A 13,264-nucleotide genomic window follows, 5' to 3' on the forward strand; every position below is an offset into this window, starting at 1 on the left:
ACTGAATTCTTCTAAGAAGAGTCAGTAAAATTCTAAATAAATTTATCAGATAATATCAGTCATCAAAAAAGCATTTACCGTTTGTGCAACCTTATGACAGTAAGGGTGAAAGCTAGGAATGATGGCAGTAATGTAGTGTGGATGAACACCACAGAAAATTGCTTGGGGTTACCAGTTAATTTAACATCCTGTTTCTCTATCTCCTGTCTTACCCCAATTTCCAGTAAAAATAATGTATCTGGATTTACATCCATGAAGAAATTCAAATGCTTCTATGAACTTCTAGTTGGTGACTTGTGTACAAGACATTGCCAGCTTATGTCTGCTTGTAAACAAATATGACATTTCTAATTGATTTGCCAAAAAAGAAAGCAATTAGAGAAAGAGTTCTACAACAGAATGACAGGTGATTTATTCATTTATTCTTGGACAGATTAATGTCTTCCAAAAAAAATATGACCTTCATTAAAATATATGTTATGGTCAAATAAACTGTTTCAGGAGAGTGGGCAGTAATAACTTGTACATTAATGCCAAACACACACCTATGAAACAGCCCTATTTGGCTCATAAATTAAATTACTTCTACATCAGTTATGGGAACAGCAGGGGGTAGGGTAGGAGAGACACTAGGGAGGGCTCTGAAAAAAAAGTGGTATTAACACATCATTTTTTAAACTTTCATTTAGAGTTTTACAAATGACAAGTGCATTTCCCAAATTTTGAGGGCCCACTGCTTTCCTAAATAAAATCTACTACCATAAACAGTTACCACTTTGGGCAGTCTATGTTGTTACCATGCTTGGTTCAGGAATTGCTTTTAAAAAAGAGAAAAGCGAACATGTTCTTTCTGTCCGTGCAGAGCAGGGTTATTCACTCATGCACCTCCTCCATATCCGTGAAGCCTTTATTATTGTTGTAATTTTACTCATCTGACCTAAGCAGTATCTGCTCTGCAAAAACAGTACCTTTAAAGCAAGGTTGGGGATGGGAACATGCAGGAGGTGGTCAGGCTTCGACTCCACAGGAGCTTTGGAGCCAGCTCTAGAGTGAGCATGCCAGACAGAGGAAGAGGGAGGAAACTACCATTTTACCTCATTTAATTCCCACATCCCTGAGAGTTGGTATTATTTGTCCCATTGTACAGTTTAAGTGACTTCCCAAGGTCCTAGATTTGTGGGTGGCATAAGAAGAGTTGGATCTAGGTCTATTAGGTAGACTAGGATGCAAAGTTATGCGTCTTGCACTGTATCTGGCTGCCCATTTATTGCAGTGGAGTTGCCCAGAACTTGTAGAGTTATGATCTGAGGAAAAGGGGAATCAGGAGCATGTGCGATTGCAAGCAATGGAATTAACGGTAACTCTTTTCCTGCCCCATGGACATAAATGCTATCCCAATAACATCCTGTGTTGCCTATCTGACAAATAGCCTTTATGCAGAAGAAATGTTACTTTTGCAGATAAATGATAAAAGGGCCCGGAGCTGAAGATTTGGCTTAGCAATCACAGTTACATCCAGTTATATGCCTGTGTGGAAGCCTAAGAAATAACTGGCAAGTAAAATCTATTGAGTTGATTTACAGTTAGGTAAAACAGATTTTCCAGATGCCCCCTTTTCAAAACATGTATCAGTAGCTCTTGGCACATCTAACTTACAGGCTCCCTGGCCCTGAGGAGGGCCCTGGACAGCATGTGACCGTAGTGAGGAATTAGCCAAATCAGGGTAGAACATTTGGGGACTCCGCATGACTTCAGGAGTACCTGGATGGAAGATGTTCAGAAGAAAGTTCCTAAAGGGTAAGTGGAGAGAGAGATTTTAGAAGCAACTTGGCCAGCATTATATATTCTCTCAAATTCTATACTGATCATGGCTTTTTAAAAGTTGTAAAATACACATAAATTTACTCTCTTAACGATTTTTAAGTGCACGGTCTGTTGTATTTAGTACATTCACACTGTTGTGCTGCTGTGACCACCATCCACCCGCAGACCTCTTTACGCTTTGCAAAACCGAAACCGTGCACCCTTCGAGCAATAACTTCCCTCTCCCCAGCCCCGGCCACCACTATTCCGTGTCTCTATGGAGTGACTACCTTATATGAGTATAATCGTACAGAATTCATCCTTTTGTGACTGGCTCATTTCACTTAGCATAATGTCCTCAAGGTTCATCCACATCGTAGTGTGTGTAAGAATTTTCTCCCTTCTTAAGGCAAATAGTACTCCATTGTATACTCCAATATAGCACATTGTGTGTTCGTTCATCCGCTGATGAATAGTTGGGCTGCTCCCACCTTTTAGCTCTTGCGAACGAACAATGGTGCTATGAACCTGGGTGTGCAAATATCTAAGTCCCTCCTTTCAATTCTTGTGGGTATTTATCCAGAAGTGGATCGTACGGTAATTCTGTTTTTAAATTTTTGAGGAACTGCCGCAGTTTCCCACACTAGCTGCACTATTTTACTTTGCACAAGGATTCCAGTTTCTGCCCATCCTCAGCGTGGTTACTTTATGTTTTTTTATTGTAGCCATCCTGGTGTGTGTGGTATGTCTGGCACCCACACTAAGAGCTTACTTTGCTTTTAGATGGACCAGAACTTTTTAACAGCTGAATAAGCCCTAAAAGTAGGAGTTTCTGTTACAACAACTGATAGATCCTTAGTGCTAAAAAACACATTATGCAAATGAAACAACAAATCATGAGCTTGACAGTAATGAGGATGTTGCTGAGACATTTGTCTTTTTGCAGGGCAGTAACTTACGCTTGTAGGTATTTATTTCTTTAACGTTATGTCTAGGAATAAGTTGCCTTCCCTGAAATTCCCTTCTTTAACTAATGACAAAGTTGTACATAATGCATTTTTGTGTGTTTTGTTAAAAACAAAGTGGTGTATCAGAGTTTCCATCTGAACACAGTTTTAATCATGTTTATTAACTACAAAACATAAGATATTTGCCAATTCTGACCATAAAGTATTATATCCTGAGGCTGCATCTGTTCTCAGGAGAGTAAGTATAATGTTTTATAAATAACCAATCCCATCCTCAAAAAACTTTCCAGTTCCTTTCTCGGGATTTTTAAAAAATTAAAACAGACCAGAGCAAAATAAAACAAAAATAATATTATCTGTAATAGTGTAGGCAAGTGGAATTAAAGTACATTTTCCATTCAAAACAATGTCTAAATGAACGTCTAAATTCATCAGCCTTTCACTGCCTAATAATGTGACATGTTTACAGTGTTGAAGGAAATCAGGTGTTTTCATGCTAAATGAAAATAAAATTTATGTACTGTTATTACCATATTCTTTGCCTGGTGTTTCTCACTCTATTCATCATTAAAGGCTGCTCAATAAATACTGTGCAAACTACATGTGGGAATGTTATGCAGTAATAACTCAGAATCAGCTATAAATAACCACCTACCAGAGCTTTGGGAAGACCCAAGGGCTTAAGAGGGAATGTTTGCTCCCCAATTGCTAAATTGAGAAAAAGAGAAATACTGGTTGATTTTTCTTTATATTTGAGACACTGGAAACAAGGCTTGAGCATTAACACTCTAGCCTAATAAAGGTCTTTATCCATCATTATGTGAGCTGAGGCAGGCAGTAGGCTAACTGGTATAATTTAGAGACAAATGTTTCCTCTCCCCAACTTTGTTAGAAAGCTGATAGAGAAAAACTTACTTGTCTGCCCTGTGTACTGGTTATCTATTGGCTGTATAACAATCACTCTAAAACTTAGCATCTTAAAACATCAACCCTTTATTACCTCTTATAGTGTCTGAGGATCAGGCATCTAGAGCATCTTAACTGGGTGGTTCTGGTTCAGGGTCTCACAAGATCACAGTCAAGCTGTGCCGATACTGTAGTCATCTGAAGGCTGGACCAGCTGGAGCATCTTCTTTTAAGCTCACTTAAGTGATCATTGACAAGAATCAGCTCTTCCCTGGCTCTTGGCTGCTGCAGTTCTTTGTCACATGGACTTCACCATAAGATTAGTCACAATATGGCAGCTTGCTTGCGTCATAGTGAGAGATCCAAGGCGAAAAGGTGAGTGAGCTAACACGAGAGTGCCCCAAGTGGAAACTGCAGTATTTCATACCTAATCTCAGAAGTGGCGTACATTTTGCCAGGTCACACATGTTAACCTTGAGGCAATATGGGAGGAGACTACACGGGGTCAATACCTGGAAGTGGGAGTCACTTAGGGCTCAGCTCGGAGGCTGGCTACCTTACTCTTGGGTGACGCTGGCGTTGATGCTTTAGAACAGATTAAAAAGTAAAATGAATCAGCAGAGTCAATTCAAATGAGCACAGTTTAGAGTAAGACATGGGTCTAAATCCTAGAGTGATTCTTGATGCCTTCTGATAATTAGCCCCCCCCCCCCGCCCCCCGAGCCTTCGACTTCCCATCTCTGACTCTAACAGCGCTTCTCATATGACTGTTGTGAGTGTTAAATGACCTAATATGTAAAGAGCTTTCCTTCTGTGGAGGTACTTTTAAAAGGAAGTTAACAAAAACAAAAATATGGGGGTTTTTTTGGAAAGGCAGCAAAAGCAATCCAAAAATAGCATGCCACAGCCTACTTTGGAGGGCACAGTGGCCTCAGGCATGAACTGCCGCAGGTGACTTGATGGTGTTGCTAGTGCTCCAGAAAGAGTAATGCTTCTATAACTGAAAACAGGTAATGCTCCCACATCGCTGTATTGGCCAGGGTTTCCTGGGAGTGCTGTTGAGTCACGTTCCAAGCATTTATTAAGCACCCCCGGTGCCAGGCACTGAGAGGACTAGGGTCACAAAGCTGGGTAAAACTCCAATCCTGGAGTCAGGCCGCTCCTGGGCACACCTGAGGCCGGAGAGCAGAGCGAGGAGACGGGCACAGGACAACTCTGACCTTAGGTGGAGGTTTGAACAAGGACGTGCGCTTGGCCGGAGGAAGACGGACCGACTGCCTGGGAGAGAAGAGGAAGATCCTCGCCCAGCCCTTGGCATCCAAGCCGGGGAGTGCCAGCTGGAGGGCCCCGCAGCGGGGGCAGCGGGGGCAGCGGGGGCAGAGGGGCCATTCTGATGTCCGCACGCGAGGACCGCGGCCTGTTCCCAATGATTTAGGGCGCTCAGGCAATGGAAAACGCATGCACCTTAGATCTTGCAAGTCAAGTGGGTGCTCCATTTAAGGCAAAGGAGAGGCCCTGAGTCTATTGCTATTGGTTTCATATCAACAGCCAAGCGCCTGCCTTGGACAGAGAGAGAGGTGTTATGGACATTTTTTTTTTATCTGTACTTTAGTTTTTCTTTTTTTCACTTACAAAATATTTATCCCAAGATTCTTTAGCAGCAGAAATTCTTTAATTTCTAAAAAGCATGATTCCTTTTACACCTTGTAAAATGCCAAAAATATATATGCCATTTATATTCTAGCTTCTTTCCTTCATACGAAAGGCATTCTCCTCTTCTGTCCCCTCAACAAGAGCTTCTCTAAGGCCCAGGGTTGTAGTTTGCTCGTGCCTGAGAAAGGAAGGAATGATTTGAATATGTGAGATTGTTAACCAGTCAAGGAACACCAAGAGGTTTCCTGTTTAGCGTATCTGACCATGGGCTTAAAGGTACTTTGAGATTTAATCAAGCCTGAAAACTACTTTAAATTCCATGGTTTACCTTTTGTCCCCTTTTTATCATTAGAGTTCCTGTCTTTGGAGACATTCTTGTGTGTGATATCTACCAGGGAAGAAGCTGAGAGCAGTAGCTGGAAGTAGCTAGTGAAATCATTAGGAAAAAGTTTTAGTGGTTTAGTATTGGCAAATACCTGATCACAAGAGCTCTGCTCTCTGAATTTGATTTTAGTGAAAATATGGAAACTAAATTTAAATAGTCCAATAAAATTGATACAAAATGTTTAGAAACTGTTTTGGACTGATAGAAAAAAATTTAAAATAGAATGAAAAGACCAGCATGGAATGATAGGAAAAGCATTGGATTAGGAATCAAGAGAACTGTGTTTCCTGATCTTGATTTCAGGGTGTGTTTTTTTCAATTGAGATGTAATTGACATATAACATATATTAGTTTCAAGTGAGTGACATAACATTTTGATATTCGTATATCTTGTGAAATGATTATCAAAATAAGTCTAGTTAACATGCATCACCACATGTAGTTACAAATTTTTTCCTGTGATGAGAATCTTTAAAATCTTTCTTAGCAACTTTCAAATATACAGTACAGTATTATTAACTATAGTCACCATGCTGGACATTACAGCTCCGTGCCTTATTTATTTTATACCTGGAAGTTTGTACCTTTGACCACCTTTACCCATGTTACTCACCCTGCACCCCCAACCTCTCTAAACCACCAATCTGTTCACCACATCTATGAGTTTGATTTTGTGGGTTTTTTGTTTGTTTAGATTTCACTTTAGTGAGATCATACAGTATTTGTCTTTCTCTGTCTGACTTACTTAGCATAATACCCTCAAAGTCCATCAAAAAATCCTTTTTCTCTTCCTCTGTTTTTCAGGAACCCTTATAAAGTAAAATAAGGGGGTTACAATTGAATCTACAAACAAAATGAACAAGCAGAACAGAAACAGACTCACAGAGAAACGTTTTCTTGGTTGCCGGGTGGGAGGGGGGTTGGTGGGGTGGGTAAAAATGGTGAAGGGATTAAGGGATTGTTACAGAATAGTCATTGGGATGTAAAGTACAGCAAAAGAAGTATAGTTAATAATATTCTAATAACTAGGCATGGCACTGGATGGGTGAGGGATTTATTGGGGTGATCACTTATTAAGTTATGTAATGTCTGGTCAGTGGGGTATACACCCGAAACTAAGATAATGATGTATGTCAACTGTAGTTGAAAATAAAAAATAAGTTTTTTTAAAAAAGAAAGAAATGATTGTTTCCAATATTTCTTCATGTTTGGAAGTGTTTATAGTTTACTGGAACTTGGAAATGAGCATAATAAAAGGAATATGTGACTTTTGTTTGCATTTGAGAAACATTTTGGCATCAGGCATTAAAAACCCACCGATTCATTTATCTAACAAAAACCATTGAGCACCTATTAGCGGTCAAGGCCTCTACCGGGCCTTGGGCCAAACAGCAAAGGAAGGAGGCTGGTTCCGTAGGGGTGTTTGGGGGAGGGGATTGTTAGGAGCACAGACAAATACAATGCCTGGGAGTAGTGCTGTAATAAGAGCTATATGCATGGTATTTGGAATTGAATGCTATTTCCAATTTAATAATTTTTGAAGTGGAATCCCTTTCAGCCACGTTAAAAGAAAAACTAAAACAGCTTCCAAATCTTACATCACAATATAAACAGTGTAGTGGATACCAAAAAATTCAGGCCTTCTGTTAATCCGGTGCAGAGAAGGCGTATGTGCTCAGACATCTGTTTAGACATCCACTTAGCAAGCATTCTGTCAGCCTGGCGGGACCAGGACCACAGCTGAAACACATATAGCTCCAGACATCAGCTGTAAGGGAACCAAATGGTGTCTTACCAAAAATTACCTTAGAATTCAAAGTATCTAAACAGTTTGACAGGCACAACCAGTAATTTACAAAGGAAAACCCACAGCACACGGACACACACAGCCCCTAAATTTAGTAAGGAACTATTCTGCATTGCAGTTGTCTCACTTCACTACTGAATCTGAAATCTTCTCAATAGAGCGAGACAATGCATAACACCATAAAAATAAGCAAAATATAAAGATACGTTAGGTGCCAGCCAGATGACAGTAGATTAATCAGTAAAGCCACACACGTTCAAAACACTTGGAAATACTGGAAATCTTTGCTTGTTTGATATTCTGCTATTGTTCTGAGAAGTTAAAAATGGAGGTGCTTGTTTTATTCTTAGATTTCCAGAGTCGTAATGCAATGAAATGGGCTATTTGGTCGTTAGTGAATTGGTCTCCTGTCTATTAAGAAAAACTAAAGAAAAACCTAAAGTCCCCATGCTCCCAGAAAAGCCTGAGAGTTCTCGAGCTTTGCTAACCAGTGAAGACTAGACACTAGTTTTAAACCTATTTAACCAGTAAACTTCAGTGAAAGGGCTGGGGTGAAAAGCAAACACCCGAGCTGATCTTATACTTGCCTCATCAATTGATATACTTGCCAAATGGGTTGCTGCGAGCGCAGCTCTGAAACCAGCCAAGCAGGGGCAGCCTTGCATTCTCAGCGCAGCCGGGGGTGCACGAACGCCCCAGTGAGCACGCTTCTGAAGCTGACCCACTCCTGTCACCAACACAAAACGCTGCTTCCAAGACTGTGGCAACCTTCTCTTCCCTCTGCAACCAACCCTACCCAAAACAAGTGCTCCCCCAAGCCCTTTCTAAGGTCTTTGCTCAGTAAGACTAGCGAAGTTCTTCCTTACTTAAGCACTACATTCAACTTTGTAGTCTGAAGATCAAATGTATTTTTCTACACTATCTACACATTATGTGAAATTATAAGATCAATCGTTAATTTTGTATCACTTTCTGCAGGCTTGTTTTTCTACGTAATGACCCATTATGTTAAAATATTTTATTTAGGAAAGCCTTTATTAAGTATAGATTCAGACTCCTATGTAAAATCTGTTTGCTTTTTAGGAGTTTATTTTTACTTACAAATTCTTAACTTGTCCAAGAAGTTGAGATTCCCTATTTTTGTTTATGCCTTAACCATCTTTCTAGTTCTCCAAGCCACAAACTTTCACCCTTCCTCCCCTCCTCCTTCTCCAAGCTTATCAATACTGTTTCTGGAATGTCCTTTAAACCTCTGCCCTCACTTTATTCATTCGGCCCTACCCCTGATTAAAGATTTCAACCCCTTTTTGCCAAGATGATTAAGTGTTAAATTGTCACCTGAAGTTGCTCTCACCCCCTAATGCATACCATGTGAGCCAGCCCATTGAAAATCTGCTTACAAGTCCCCAGGATTTCTTAGGAGACCAAGTGGAATCTCCTTAGCGTGACAGTGTGGCACCACCATACTGAACTCGCCTTCCTCTAGCCCATTTGGACGCTGGCTTTCCCTGGGCCTCATTTGGTCTTCCATAAGCACCCTGTACACCCCAGTGCTCATGCTAATTCCTCTTCCTAAAACTCCTTTTTGTCTTCTGAGCATGATCCTATCCCGACCTCAGGCTGGCAAAATCCCACTCATACTGAAACCATCTCCCTATGCCTTGCGATCCATCCTGCTGGTGAAGCATCGCACTCCGTGCATGAAGCTCACTACACAGTGCTCCCCTACCGGAGGCAGCTTAGGTAAAGACAAAACCTTACTCCTCTTTGGACTCTACTGGTCAAAACAAAAAGTAATGTAGAGTGAGATCCCAAGAAATGTTAGTGAAAAAGGATTTCATTCATATAGGGACTAGTTTCTGCAGCAGACTTTAATGTATTCGTAGAACTTGCAAAATTTCTCTACCGACAACTCTTCATCCTATTAACCCACCCGACCTTGACCTCTCGGCACTGCCTATATTAAGGCCGTAAGTTTCTACGAGCAAATGTTAGTCTCTGGTTTCATATTCCTCTCCGCCGGGCTCTCTCTGAGCTATTCTTATGAGAGAAGGCCAAGGCATTCCGGGATGAATGTTTGCATGTGTTTCCGGAGGAATGTTTCTTGGACTTTCCTGTCTTCGCTGGCATTTTAAAGGAATGACTTCTTAGATGGCAACAGAACTGCATGGTTGCATTATGTTTGCCTTGGCAGTTGTTCGCAGCGCTTCGCCAGATAGATTCCAAACCTCCCGGTTCGAGAGGTGAGAGTTTAAAGAAACATTGATGGACCACTAGGTAAGAAGGTGAGGTGAGACGATTAGGACACAAGGCACTTAAAACACACATTCGCCCCCAGAAAGTCTGCACCCTGATAATGAATGAGCCGGGTATACAAGCGAATAATCAAGGCACTCAAAGAAGAGCTAGTGTGCAGCATGGAGGGAGTGCTCCTGGTGCACAGGGAAGGGCTGAGCAGGGAGGGCCCCTGGGAGGTGATGTCTGAGCATAAATGAGCATGCATGTGAGCATACATCTGCGTGCATGCTGCACGGGTGGGTCCTGGGGAACCTAACAGGCTCTGCAGCTAGGAAGTCTTAGCAAGCTCTTTCAAGTTAATAATTTTAATTTCTTTTTAAACTTTGTCTTCGCAGGCCCTTCGAAAATATAGGGTTTTTTTTGCTTGTTTGGCTTTGCCAATTCCATTCCTATAGTGTACTATACTGTCACCTTTTTTTTTTTTTTTTTTTGGTCCCTTCCAACTAGGCTTATGTACTAAAAGAATAAGTTAGTTTACAAAAGCAAACGTCACTAACCATTTTGAGGCCACACTTTGAATAACCTCCAGGTTCTTAGCCTGGATGAGGGGTGGAGTCCTGAAAACAGGCCAATAAAAACAGTAATATTGAATAACTCACAGAGCATTGTGTAAACACGCTGGTCCTGTTCAGCCGTGGTGGCAACACTTTGAAGGGATGCACTGGGACAGTGCCTTTGCGTCCGCTTGATTTTTACATGCTCAACTCACAGTATCAGTTCAGGGCGCTCTAATCCCTCCTGCTGAGCTCAGGTCATTAAATAATCGCCCTACATTTTACAGCTTCAACCCTGTGACAGGGGAGCCGACCCCAGCTCGGTGCCAGGCACCCAGCAAAACAGGGATTAATAAGCCCCGCCTCGATGTAGCCAAGGGCTCTACAGCTGCTTCTTGCAATTAGACTTGTCATCATTCTCTCAAGAAGCCCCTGTTGATTTTTAAATCCTAATTGGCAGGAGACACCTGTTTCCCATGGGAAGGATGGGAAGGGTCATTCACTTGCAGCAGGCACAGGAGAGGCTGAGAGGCTGGTTGAATGCATGCAATTACCTTTGCCTCAAATCCCTTTGCTTCCATTTAGAGTTTCTGTTTTTTCTTTTTTAGCTTTTTTCCTTTCCAAATACAGCATGTCTAAAGTCAGCCTAGTCCTTAGAAGTAAGTAAGAATTTTCCTCTATATATATGTATTTTTTTTAGCTATAATGTACCACTGATCCCTCCCTAAGGTGTCCTCATCACCCAGGAGCCCCCTCTTGGCATGAGTACTTTTCCCGGCCACTTTTTTTTTTTTTTGCTAGGATCAAGGCTGTCATTCATTTTGGTATTTAGGGCTTATTAACTGCCTGCGACCTGTTTAAACTCTCCAGCTTATTTGTGCCTATAAAGAATATTAAGGATATTATTAGTTCCTGTCTTCGCTGAGCTTGCATTCTACGTAGAGGGAGGCATTAGAACTGCATGAAATAATACAAGTGAAATATTTTTTCAATGAACAGATTTGAGACAGTGTTCATAAGTAAAAAGAAGAAATTGTAAAGGCTCTCAGTCTTCCTAGAGGTTTGGGCATTTTGATTTTCTCTAAAACTTAATCACCTTAGAGATTTCTGCTTACTGCTAAAGCTTGAAGTTGTCTAAATGGTAGCAAGTAATGTCTGATAGAATTCACTGTGACCATATCTCTTAATGCCACTGGATATTTTCAAATTAATATTATTATTTATTAGGCTCCTCTCATCAGGGCAAATATGAAGGGTAGTAAGAATAAAATAACTGGATGGAAATGTGGAGGAGGCTATGAATCAGTGAGAAGGGAGAAACAATGGAATCACAATGTTCATTTTTACACAAGCATTTATTGAACGCCTAGTACATGCCAGGATCTTTTCTAGCTCTTGGACCTCTTTTGGATCACCCCAGGTTTCAACTCAGTGTGTAAGCACTGTCCTCTTAACACAACTTGCCAATGGCCAGTTAAGCCCTCTCATCAACCTTGCCATGTCCTTGAGGGCTTCAGTAAAGTTAGGCAATCAGGGAAGACTTATTCTGGAGCCCAACTGAATACTAACCAGTAGGAGATGTCTTCAGATTTAATACAATAAATTCAAATAATTTTTTCAGCCTTGTGTTACTTACTCTATGCCTTGTTTTACGTCTAGTTTACAATATGTCTTGTTTGCTTACAGTAGCATTGCCATTGTCACTGCTAAAAATGTAAAGGCAGTAAAAGACCTGATTATTGCTCTTGAGAGATTTGGATGTTGGTAGACAACATATGCATGGTAAGAACAACCACCTGCATCTGTGCGACTCTGTAAGAGGGTTAAATTGAAGGCATTGGAGCCCACTGCACCCTATGATAACTGTTTAGGGAATTCCACTGTTGTTAGTAATCTGAAAGTCTCTTAAGATCCTAGATAAACAGTTTGCAAAACTTAGTGTCCAAAAAAATTATCCAAGAATCTCTTGAAAATGCAGATTCCGGGGGTCCCAAACTCTAGTGATTCTGATTCAGTAGACCTGTAGTAGAAGCTAGAAATAAACCTTTAATAAGCACTCCAGGTGATTTTGATGGAGGTCTGCACCCTGAGCTTTAAGAAGGTAGGAGACCCTCCCCCACTCTCTCTAAGAGAGACTGCCAATGGAAAAATAAAATTATGAAAGAACCAATTCTGGCTCCTTGATTTTCATTTAGGACCAAGTGGATTTCAACCATGAAGTTGAAGTGCTCCTAAGGCTCACGAGTTGTTCCCATACACATAACCCTGTTTGAAAAGTGGTTGCCTGTATACTTGCCTTAAATATATTTCTGTCAGGTAAATAAAAAAGCTCCTCTAGATCTTTGATTATTGATATTGCCTTTGACTCCATGGAGTTCCTTTCAAAGACAGGGCTCTGTACAGGTTCAGAGCCCGGTTATTACCATATAAGGAGGGAGATGCTTAGGCTAAAAGCTCCTTTGAGATGTTTGGAACAAAGTGTACAGGCTTTGCAGCCTCCGTGTGTTTATGATGTCAGCAGCAGTGAGTAGCACACAGACCTTAGAGGAGAACCAAATGGGTGATTCATTCAGGAAGAAATAGCTTGCACCTGTGAGAAGGCCGAAGGCGCCACTTGGCATTATTGGGGCGCTGCATCAGCTGGAAGGCAGCCTCTGTCCCCAAACGAACTGACAGCTTGTAGCTCTTGAGCAGAACTGGGCCTCTCTCACTGTTGTGTTTTGCTTTTGGAGTGAGAGCAAACTTGTGACTCACATGGGAGCTGAGGGGAGGTATGCGCTTAGCTGCACTCAGTCTTGGCAGGAGGGCGGCCGCTGCAGACATGGGATGCAATCGAATAAGCACATGTGTTCTTACAGTACGCCTCATGGCCAGGCCACTTTATCTCCAGTAATCCCAATCCATGTACCAGAATCACACTGTTTGGCCGTGGATCAGACCCCATGCACTC

This window comes from Miniopterus schreibersii, assembly GCF_964146895.1.
Source record: "Miniopterus schreibersii genome assembly, chromosome: 6".
Classification (NCBI taxonomy): Eukaryota; Metazoa; Chordata; class Mammalia; order Chiroptera; family Miniopteridae; genus Miniopterus; species Miniopterus schreibersii.